We start from the raw sequence: 12526 nt of genomic DNA on the forward strand, positions 1-12526 counted from the left end.
ACCCGTAAGTCGCCGAAGTGGCGTCAACTAACAAGATTTGCACCAGGCGACGAGAGGCCCTAGCCACGTGCAGAAAGAAAAAATCCTAGAATGATTCATTACACCTTTATTATTCACCCAAACTTTTGCACGTATGACTCAGTTCCAACACTTCCAAAAATTAAACTTAGGAGCACCTACAGGACGAGCGACAGAGTTACAGTACAAAAACATTTGCGACGCCTCGTCAAACTTGGGAACGTTTCGTTCGCAGTTCGTTCACTTTAAATCCCGTTGATTTCACGATTCGACATAGTGGTTGGGTTCAGTATTTCCGTTTGAAACAGTTTAAGCTCAATAATTCCTGAATCTTCCTGAATCCGTGGCAATAAAAAGACGTGAAACATTTTCCCCCCAGTTGTATTAGCTAGCCGATAAGTACCTGACATTATTCTAGCAATATCAGTGCCCTCTGAGCATTTATTTCATAAGGCAGACAGCATTTTGGTTATTTCATGTAACAGATTATCAGCGAAACGAATGGATAAAGAGTCTTCTAGTGACTGCTGTCTAGTGTGCTGCACCTTGGAACATTTTAAGAATTTCGCCTGTAATAGAGATTTAGAAAGTTCTTTTTTTGTTGTTGTTTTTTTTTTTAAACCTTTTGAGACTTAACTGCTAAGGTCATCAGTCCCTAAACTTACACACTACTTAACCTAAATTATCCTAAGGACAAACACACACACCCATGCCCGAGGGAGGACTCGAACCTCGTCCGGGACGAGCCGCACAGCCCAGGACTGCAGTGCCTGACCGCTCGGCTAATCCCACGCGGTTTTAGAGTATTTTCTTGTTACATTTTTAAATGATACCTTTCACTGTTTATGTGCTGCAGTCTTTTTCTCCGATCACAAAAAGTAATCCGGGAAAATCAGGTGTCTCCAAATGTGGAAAAAAAGATCCTAGGTACAGCATGGCTAGTGCCAAGGAATAAATATGCTATCAAAATTTTAAAGTGTTGCCATCGTGAAAATCTTGTCAATACTGTATTCAGTAGTCTATCCGCTACATTATTACTCTGCTACCCACCAGTAACCACCAAGTGATATCAAATTAAGTTGAAATATCATAGAAAAACACGATTACAAGTGAACTACTTTTAGAAATAGAAATGACTGGAGACTAGCACTCTCACGGCGTAAAGTCAAGCGCCGGCACGCCAGTCGGGAACGATAGAGAAGAGATGGCTGTGAGAAGACGTCAGCCAATCGCACGCTTCCCGACCCCTCTCCAGGACGACAACGCGCCAACAGCGGCCCCTATGTGAAGAGGACATAACCGCCGCAACCGACTGGCGACACCCCAATTGAGCAGCCGCTTCAAGACTAGCGACTTGGATAGAAGCGTCTACGCTCGTTACTTCACTTGTACACTCTATGTAACACATACTTGGAAATTGCTATACTGTAGAGATAGTTTATTTTGTATGTCGCCCTTTGCCTGCGACACATTTGAGTAATTGTCATAGTTAAGTATTGTCATTTACTTTTTTGTAATAAAACTCATTAATACGCCTTGTTTGAATTGTTTGTCTAACGAACCGAGTACGTAGGATTCATAGACTCCACATATTTGACGACGAGCATAGGCATAATACACACAAAATTTCTTTTTCAAGACAGGTAAAATTGCTAAGACATTAAAAAACTCAGTTTATTTGCTAAGATATTTCCCATTGTAGGAGATCTTCTTTCGTTTCTAGGCACCAAACAGCGTACGATCGACGAAGTATGGCTAACCGTCTACATGTTATATAACAAAATTGAAAAATGCGTGGAATTCCACTCACCATTAAGTTCTGTAAATGAAAAATTAAAATTATCTTCCAGATAACTTCAATAAATTACGCAGTACTTAAATGTACAAAAGTCAGTGTGTCTACGAGTGATGCACAAACACAAAGTTGTGTCTCACAATAACAATAAAAGTAGTAGGATATGTCGGAAACAGCTTATGGCGTGCTCTTTTGTGTATTCCCTCAAACGAATCTAAAATTGGTTACGTTATCATATGTACACTATCCCCATGGACCAACACCGTTCAAATGGTTCAAATGGCTCTGAGCACTATGCGACTTAACTTCTAAGGTCATCAGTCGCCTAGAACTTAGAACTAATTAAACCTAACCAACCTAAGGACATCACACACATCCATGCCCGAGGCAGGATTCGAACCTGCGACCGTAGCGGTCGCTCGGCTCCAGACTGTAGCGACCAACACCGTGCCCGACGGAGTAAGAATGGGAAGTTTAGGTAAGATTTAATTTATTTATGTTTCGAGACTGATCGGCTGTTTTTCTTCTCGTCTGTTGTGAAATTTCTATTCAAACACACAACGTTTTAAAATTTTAATCTTTAATGAAAATAAAATCAATGTAAATCAAAGTGAGACCTGGTAACTGTGGTGGTGAGGGAGACGCAATAATTCATGCTCGTGCTCACAAAATTAGACCTGGACAATGTGAGCTGTGTGAAGAGGAGCCAGTCGTCTTGGAACACAGCTTCACCATTGTTGTTTGGCGTTACTGCTAATGTCCTTGTGGCATCACAATGACTCTTAAAGAATTTCCCCCTTTTCGAGAGAAATAATTACTAAATCACAGCATCTAGCACTCTTAAGTGAAATAATGTTTAATTTTATTCTGCCGGCCGGTGCGGCCGTGCGGCTCTAGGCGCTTCAGTTTGGAACCGCGTGACCGCTACGGTCGCAGGTTCGAATCCTGCCTCGGACATGGATGTGTGTGATGTCCTTAGGTTAGTTAGGTTTAAGTAGTTCTAAGTTCTAGGGGACTGATGACCACAGATGTTAAGTCCCATAGTTCTCAGAGCCAAGCCAATTTTATTCTGACAAACATCTACTCGTATGTAATGAGACATGTATGAACTTTGTAACCATTACGAGGACAAAATATACCCAAAGATAACACTGATGAAATACTATAAAAGGATGTGTAATAATGTGGAAAGATCTCTTGTTATTGTCTCTTTTGCTCTTGGGTTCTGGTCTCTTTTGCTCACTTGCTGTTGTACACTATTGTCTCAGTTATCATTGTCGATACCAGTTTATCGCTATGCTGTTCGTTTTTTCTAAGTGTCGTAAAGCTGTTCCACATTAAGAAAAATATAAAAAAATTATTTTTGTGTGTAGACTCTCAGTAAAAAGCATAGTATAAGCATACCAATGGAAGAAAGTGAAACATTTAATTACGGAGACCTTTCGTTTGGTTCGCGTTCATTTTATGTGCCCTTTTATGCGTACTTACCATTTAATTGTTACACTTATTAGAACCTGCAGTCATATCTGTTTTTCGAAGGCCGATAATATTTCTGGATAATGATTTCCAAAGGGAAAGTGTTATCCTTGTCGCGGTCAAATAAATAAACTGCCAAACGAATCGTTCCCCAAGCAAACTGTGGGTCGTAGATAATTTCAGAAATCTCGCCAAGAAAGTGATAATGGTGGTAATTATTCTTGCCTGTCATACAAATTAATTACTATTAATCAAAAGGACGCAAATTTATTGTTTGTTCCCAGTCCTTTTTATAATGTCGCCGCCGAATATAGGTTTCACATAACTTCAAGTTTGTCTGTTATTGGATTTGATAGTTAAATTCAAATTTACTTCGAAATATAGGCGGTAACTTCATAGGCTCGCGAACGATGTCGGCTTTGTTGTCGGTAACAGACACAGTCAGCATGTGAATGGGCGTCCTTAACCGGCTAGAATGTTTTCTGCAACCAGTCAGGCGGCAGGCCCTAGGTAAGTAACTAAAATGCCGAATTCCTTGACATTTCTAAGACCTTTAGTGTTTCTGCTACGTCATTTTCCAAGAGATGGTCAAACATTCTGTAGATTAGTGCATGTAGAAATATAAACTGCTATAGCAAATTGTTCTTTGTAGGAGGTCATAAACTCGTTGACCTTCCCTTGGATCCTCATCGGGGCATTGCCAGAAATGTAAGATAACGACTTGAAGATCGTGATAAAGACTTTAACGAAAATCGCCGCAAGACGATATCGATGGGAGTGACGTAGACTGTGTGGTTCTCGTGCCAGCCGTTAATGGCCCCTGGAGGGCGATTTAACTTCTCGAGGGGCAGTTGAATTAAAACGTTCCAGAAAAACAGGAGGCAGGAAAACAGGAGGCATGAATTTCCGATATGTGTTTCCTTTTTCCATTGTTCTTTTAGCTACTAAGAGACAAAACTTCCAGTTAATGTAATTTCATATATGTGTGGAATCAGATCCCTTGAATAATGGCAGTTTCGAGAAGAATCGACGCGATTGACTATGGTGTGGAATAAAAGATTTTAGTTGTAATGAATACGAAATCTATAATGTAAACTGACCAGTCAGTATCTACATACAATGAAACATTGCTGCTAACTTACATTTGGTTCATAAATTGAAGTTACAAGGTAAAGTAAGATATGTTTGGCAAATATTTGACCAACGGCGCGAAAGGCTCTTCTGTGTAAAGGAAAATTCAGTATCTTCAAAATAAAACAAAGAAACTTTCCATTTGCAACTGAACTCATGGTTAGTATATATATCGAATCTTTAACCCATTTAAAATCCATTATAACTCGTGATATTTCAGTCCTATGTGTAATCCGTAGGTAGCAATTAGTATACAAGATGACAAGAATACAACTGATTTAGACAGTTGAGCGGATACACTATACATAAAACAAACATTATAGTGAAACAGTCAAAGAACGATTTAACAGCGTGGGCGCTCCATCAATATTCTGATAGGCCACGGTACCGCAATTGTGTCGACATAACTGTAGATGGCACACACATTCATTTTATTTTCTACTTATTGCAAATGCTATATTCAGACAATTGACATCTAGATATTTAGTATGATAAATGTCTCTCTGCCAAATTAACTTTCAAAGAGTGGCGCTAACGAATTGATCACTGCGTGAAAAGCTTCCCGCTTTGCGGCTAGTGACAAAATTTCGTATTGTTACGAACTGGTCCTAATGCTCAGTAGCTACGACATTAATTGTGCTTTTTTTCATTTTGTTTCAGGTAAGTCCACGTGACTACGTCCACTGTGTGGGTAAGTGAAGGTGTCAATTTAAAGTTTAGTATGGTTACTAAAACAAGAACGTCATCTTTGTGTGTGCGTGGAAGAGAAAATTATTCTGTATTTCTGCTGCCGGCCGGAGTGGCCAAGCGGTTCTAGGCGCTACAGTCTGGAGCTGCGCGACCGCTACGGTTGCAGGTTCGAATCCTGCCTCGGCCATCGATGTGTGTGATGTCCTTAGGTTAGTTAAGTTTAAGTAGTTCTAAGTTCCAGGGGATTGATGACCTCAGCAGCTAAGTCCCATAGCGCTCAGAGCCATTTGAACTATTTTTATATTATCTGCTCAAGTTTAGTTTAACGCTATCAGAACCAGTATTAGCGAACTACCTAGAAGGACCGCTACCGATCATTTGTACCGGTGAAGTTTTTCTTCTTTGTTTTTAATTTTAATTCTTAAGATGTTTCCGTACGGTGTCTTTGTAGGTCAGTAGTGCATAATGCTTATCATACAAATGTGTTAGGCATAAAAATTTTTATACTAATTATATTTAATTAAATAAAAAATTTCGAGGTAAAGAACACATTGCAAATACAATATCAATTTAAACTTAACTTACAAATGAAAATAAATATATAATTTCACAGTAATACTTTTATCTCTGACTTCTATCGAGTCAAAGCCCCAAACATGTCATAAACATATGTTGTTGTTGTGGTCCTCAGTCCAGAGACTGGTTTGATGCAGCTCTCCATGCTACTCTATCCTGCCCAGGCTTCTTCCTCTCCCAGTAACTACTGCAACCTACATCCTTCTGAATTTGCTCTTGGTCTCCCTCTACGATTTTTACCCTCCACGCTGCCCTCCAATACAAAACTGGTGATCCCTTGATGTCTCAGAACATATCCTACCAACCGATCCCTTCTTCTAGTCAAGTTGTGCCACAAACTCTGCTTTTCCCCAATTTTCTTTAGTACCTCCTCATTAGTTACATGATCTACCCATCTAATCGTCAGCATTCTTCTGTAGCACCACATTTCGAAAGCTTCTACTCTGTTGTGATCCAAACTATTTGTCGTCCATTTTTCACTTCCATACATCTCTACACTTCATACAAATACTTTCAAAAACGACTTCCTGACACTTAAATCTATACTGGATGTTAACAAATTTCTTTTCTTCAGAAACGCTTTCCATGGCATTGGCAGTCTACATTTTATATCCTCTCTACTTCGACCATCATCAGTTATTTTGCTCCCCACATAGCAAAACTCATCTACTACATTAAATGTCTCATTTCCTAATCTAATTCCCTCAACATCACCTGAATTCTACAACATTCCATTATCCTCGTTTTGCTTTTGTTGTTTATTTTAAATTCTTCTTTCAAGACACTGCCATTCCGTTCAACTGCTCTTCCAGGTCCTTTGCTGTCTCTGACAAAATTAAAATGTCATCGGCAAACCTTAAAGTTTTTATTTCTTCTCCATGGATTTTAATTCCTACTCCGAATTTTTCTTTTGTTTCCTGTGCTGCTTGCACAATATACAAATTGTCCAAAATCGTGGATAGGCTACAACCATGTCTCACTCCCTTCCCAACCACTGCTTCCCTTTCATGCCCTCGTCTCTTATAACTGCCATCTGGTTTCTGTACAAATTGTAAATAGCTTTTCGCTCCCTGTATTTTACCCCTGCCACCTTCAGAATTTGAAAGAGAGTATTCCAGTCAACATTGTCAAAAGCTTTCTCTAAGTCTACAAATGCTAGAAACGTAGGTTTTACTTTCCTGTCTTCTACGATAAGTCGTAGGGTTAGTATTGCCTCACGTATTCAAACATTTCTACGGAATCCAAACTGATCTTCCCAGAGGTCGGCTTCTACCAGTTTTTCCATTCATCTCTAAAGAATTCGCGTTAGTATTTTGCAGCCGTGACTTATTAAACTGATACTGCCGGCCGCGGTGGTCTAGCGGTTCTAGGCGCTCAGTCCCGAACCGCGCGACTGCTACGGTCGCAGGTTCGAATCCTGCCTCGGGCATGGATGTGTGTGATGTCCTTAAGTTAGTTAGGTTTAAGTAGTTCTAAGTTCTAGGGGACTGATGACCACAGATGTTAAGTCCCATAGTGCCCAGAGCCATTTGAACCATTTTTTTTTATTAAACTGATAGTTTGGTAATTTTCACATTTGTCAGTACCTGCTTTCTTTGTGATTGGAATTATTATATTCTTCTTGAAGTCTGAGGGTATTACGCCTGTCTCATACATTTTGCTCACCAGATGGTAGAAATTTATCAGGACTGGCTCTCCCAAGGCTGTCAGTAGTTCTAATGGAATGTTGTCTACTCCCGGGGCCTTGTTTCGACTCAGGTCTTTGAGTGTTCTGTCAAACTCTTCACGCAGTATCGTATCTCCCATTTCATCTTCATCTACATCCTCTTCCATTTCCATAATATTGTCTTCAAGTACATCGCTCTTGTATAGACCCTCTATATACTCCTTCCACCTTTCTGCTTTCCCTTCTTTGCTTAGAACTGGGTTTCCATATGAGCTCTTGATATTCATACAAGTGGTTCTCTTTTCTCCAAAGGTCTCTTTAATTTTCCTGTAGGCAGTACCTATCTTCCCCCTAGTGAGATAAGCATTTGTCCTCTAGCCATCCCTGCTTAGCGATTTTGCACTTCCTGTCGATGTCATTTTTGAGACGTTTGTATTCCTTTTTGTCTGCTTCATTTAATGCATTTTTATATTTTCTCCGTTCATCAATTAATGCAATATATCTTCTGTTACCCAAGGATTTCTAATAGCCCTCGTCTTTTTACCTACTTGATGCTCTGCTGCCTTCACTTATTTTCTCTCTCAAAGCTACCCATTCTTCTTCTACTGTATTTCCTTCCCCCATTCCTGTAAATCGTTCCCTAATGCTATCCCTGAAACACTCTACAACCTTTGGTTCTGTTAGTTTGTCCAGGTCCCATCTCCTCAAATTCCCACGTTTTTGCAGTTTCTTCAGTTTTAATCTACAGTTCATAACCAGTAGATGGTGGTCAGAGTCCACATACATTTAGTACGAAAAATAAAGAAAAATTAACACAAATTTCTGTAGCAATTACGAGAAAATAACATTTTTTTATGTCTGCAACGTACTTTTAATCAAAACCACCATCATTGTCAAGACTTCGCATACACGTACTGAACACTTCCAGCACATGGATCACATACGAATTTCTTGCACTACACACACTGATTTTTAGTTTTGTTCGAGCTTTAGCATCCTCCTATCTGGCAGATCTTCCGCACTGGTATCTTATGTATATCAGTGTTTGCAGTGAATGTAAGACTAGGTCCTTCCCTTGATCATATAGACACAGAGGAGAGATCTTCTGCTAATTTGAGAAAAAGGAAGTGTTCTCTGACTAAACGTTTCCCCTGTTGTCTCTTTGTAAAGGATCCAGGCGTTGATTCCAGCAAGGTTTAGGACGTTGAAAAACATGAGCATAGGTCATCTAAGGCAGCCAAATTCCACAGTGTACAGACGAGACATCTGGTCCAGAATATCAATTCCAAATTTAGTGGAATTGTAGAAGCTCACAGTTTCAGGGAGTTTCTTCTGATGTTTTTTTTTTCGTCCACTGCAGCTGAGTGGCACTTTGTGCTCAATAGAAGAAGATTTTTGCTTATAGGAAGTAATTGTTGTGTCTCCAGATTTGTATAAAATAGTATCGTACAAAGATCCGGCAATATACTTCGTTGATGGGGGTACTTCTCTTCGGGTTTTCTTCAGTGTACCCACCATGGTTGTGTTCTCCCACTTCAGCTGCTATGCAAGATATGTGAGTGTGAAGAAATTTTAACATATTAAATTTCTTCCTTTCGAAGTATAAGGTTGCATGAGACGTGTAACAACATGCCCTGCAACAGGTATGTTAGTGTGTCTTTCAGAAATTCAAACCAAATTTGTCGGGTTTATTACTCATGTATTGTACATAACGGCACCGAGCATTGTATGGATGTAACTGCTCACTTACGGTTATAAATGCACTTGGTTTACAGTTCTGGATACAGTTAGCTACAAATGAATTCCAGACCGGGGTAGCTGCTGCGAAGCCATCGGTCTTGAGTCTTCCGGCACGAGTGTGCTTGTCATCAAATCTTAAAAATCGCTGGACTTTTATAGACTTATTTCTTCCCATAGTGCGAGAAAAAAATACCGGCCCCCTCACTTGAGCCCACAGAAGTTTCAGGAGAAATTCTTTCCACGATACACTCTACGTGCATACATTATAGCTATGGCAGCTTCTAATTGGGCAATATGAAGTACCCATGTGTCATGCTGGAAAAGTTCTAGGGCTCTAATTTCTGTAAAGTGTTTCATGTTGTGTAGAATATTACCCTCTGCCAACGCTCGCAGTACACACAAGAAACTGCCTGGGGCTGTAAGTTTCCTATCGTTACACGTTGGCCCAGGAATTTTTACCAACACGTTGTGACTTCTTAATCTTCCAGGTGTATGCCCTGGTGCAATTCGAGTCCACACTGTTCCGTCGGCTGCACTTCCATCTTCGGATGCTGAGATGGATGCGACTTTTTCCGCCCCTCCCCCCCTCCCCCTCGGGTCCGAGTAGGAATTTGTGGTGTCACTGGAGTCGAACGTGTAAGCACTGGGTTATTTGTATGATGTACGTGTTCTGAATATTCCTCTTCCGACTCTGATGAGTCGTCTTGTTCTGTTTCGTGGGGATGATATTCCGTGTCATCTTTATAATCTTTGTCACCTTTATCATCCAACTCATCACATTCAGCAATATCTTCATCTTCGCCTTCAGAATCTTCTTCTGGTAAACTGTTCAGATAATTCAGTAATTCTTCATCCGAACGCAAACACTGGCGCGCCATAGCAATGAGGAGGAGCGCTAAACTTCTGCAGAGCACAACAGCGTATTTACAGAGAATAGCAGCTAAAGTATGTCGCTCTTGCTCAAAGTAAAGTAAAACGAAAAGAGAGAGAGGGAACGAGAATACAATAATGAAATAAAATAAGCTAATCGGATGAAAAAATCAATTGTGGCGTCTCACAAGTCAGAATGAGCGGCTGCGGTCCTTTAAGGCAAAAATGTTTATAATTCGTTCAGTTTTTGTAATAGACGTTTGTCTTTTTCAAAGATTATAAACCACCAAGGTGCATTATAAGTTATGAAAAATAAGACTCATAAGTTAAAACATACGCCATTTTTTTAAATGTTAAACAATGTTCGCTGGTCAGATTGCCCGGTATGGTCCTTCTAGTGTTAAAAGTCACATTTCTATACGGCGCGCACCTATCCTTCGAGTCACAGCGTCAGCTTTAAAGTGCTGCATTTCCGCTCTCTCAGAACGGCACTTTTGTTTCGTTTTAATTTGATCACAATAACATAGACCACTGAATAAACAAATGTGCAAATACCACTCTGGAAGGTAGGTCAGACTTTCCAGAACGATGTCATAACGAAAACTCGGTACCTACGAAGATTACGCCATGATAAATTGCAGACACAGTAAAAAATATGATGAAAATTGTCACATTTCTTTGTAGAATCGATTCTTTCTTTCTTTCGCGTGCGCCTTTGTCCCGCAGGTACGCAGGGTCAGCATGGTTAATCGGATTTGGCAATGTTAGATTTAGGGGTGGCCGCATGCTCTTCCTGCCGCCACCCCGTACCCCTCAGGACGGAATTAGTGTACCCCAACTGTCTGCGACTGGTGGAATCCATGGAATAATACGAAAGTGTTCAGATGTCTGCGAGGCATGTAACTGAGGCGGGACGTGGGGACCAGCCCGGTATTCACCTAGGGGATGTGGAAAACCACCTAAAAACCACATCCAGGCTGGCCGGCACACCGACCGCCGTCGTTAATCCGCTGGGCGGATTCGATCTGGGGCCGGCGCACCTAAGCGAGTCCACGAAGCAGCGCATTAGCGCTCTCGGCTAACGTGGTGGGTTTTCTTTGTAGAATCGATAGGGAGCTGTAAAGTTAGTTACGGTCATATACAGAGTGTTTCACAATTCATGTTACACACTTCTAGAGGCTATAGAGGGGACTCAGTGGAGCATGTTTTACATAGGAATCCATGTCGGAAACGTCATCCAACGACGGTACAAAGCGCGAAAAATAGAGACACCGGAGCCGGTAAATGTATGTTTATAAAGGGTGATTCCGTGATGATGTCACAAACCTTCAAGGATAATGGAGAACGAAAAATGTTTTTGAGTTTGAGGTAAGAATTCCTGGTTCGGAAACGAATGAATCGAAAGTTGCAAGTGAAGCTCATTCTGTTTTCTCTGACAGTGGAATACATGTGCCGGTACTGTTGTTGCTAAGAATGTAGTGTATGCAAATTTTACATGTGGTAGCATGAACCAAGACGAGGAAAAAAATGTCTTTTAAACGTAGGCTCTGAAATGCATACCTTAGGAGCTATTAGCACTTGTTAATCTTCGCTAGTGTGAAACACATCTACTCTATTGACGAAGTGCTCATAGCTCCTAATGTGTGCATTTTAGAGCCCATGTTTACTGGACATTTCTTCTTATTTTGGTCCATAATACCACTTCTGAAAGTTACCTACCCTACAGTCTTAGCAACAACAGAACCGGTACATGTATACCACTGGCAGACGTGTCAGGAGGATTTTCGTTTATAACCTTGGGACTCGTTCGGTTCCGGTACGGGGACCCTTACGTCAAACTGATACATTTATCCTTCCCCATCATTCTCGAAGATTTGTAACATCATCGCGGAATCACCCCTTATATACATACATTTACAGGCGACCATGCCTATAACACTGAAGCTCTGTAGCGTCGTTAGATGACACTTCCGAACATGGGCTCATCTGTAAAACGTGATCTAACAAGCCTCTCTGCAAACTCTAGAAATGCATGACTTGAATTGTGAAACAACCTGTACATGGAATGTTCCCGAATTCTCCCTGCACTCTTCTAGTTCGTTATCAGGCCTTTGGCCGGAAATTTGGGCCTTCCTAGCTATAGGTGCGGGCAACGGCCTTGCCGCAGTGGATACACCGGTTCCCGTCATATCACCGAAGTTAAGCGCTGTCGGGCATGGCCGGTACTTGGATGGGTGACCATCCGGGGCGCCATGTGCTGCTGCCTTTTCTCGGGGTGCACTCAGCCTCGTGAAGCCAATTCAGGAGCTACTCGACCGAATAGTAGCGGCTCCGGTCACAGAAAACAATGGTAACGACCGGGAGAGCGGTGTGCTGACCACACGCCCCTCCTATCCGCGTCCTCAAATAAGGATGACACGGCGGTTGAATGGTCCCGATGGGTCACTTGTGGCCTGAAGACGGAGTGAGTGCTAGCTATAGGTACAAATAGTAGTTACGTCAATCTCAGAATTAACGTTAATATCCTGATAAGTGTAACAGTTTATGTTTATAATTAAAGCGGC

The 12526-nt window shown here is 41.1% G+C and overlaps 1 pseudogene; it reads left to right on the forward strand.

Moving 5' to 3' along the window:
• Positions 1 to 12110: 12110 nt before the first annotated feature.
• On the forward strand, positions 12111 to 12228 carry LOC124723532 (annotated as a pseudogene).
• Positions 12229 to 12526: the final 298 nt, after the last annotated feature.

Source organism: Schistocerca piceifrons, chromosome X (genome assembly GCF_021461385.2).
Source record: "Schistocerca piceifrons isolate TAMUIC-IGC-003096 chromosome X, iqSchPice1.1, whole genome shotgun sequence".
Lineage (NCBI taxonomy): Eukaryota > Metazoa > Arthropoda > Insecta > Orthoptera > Acrididae > Schistocerca > Schistocerca piceifrons.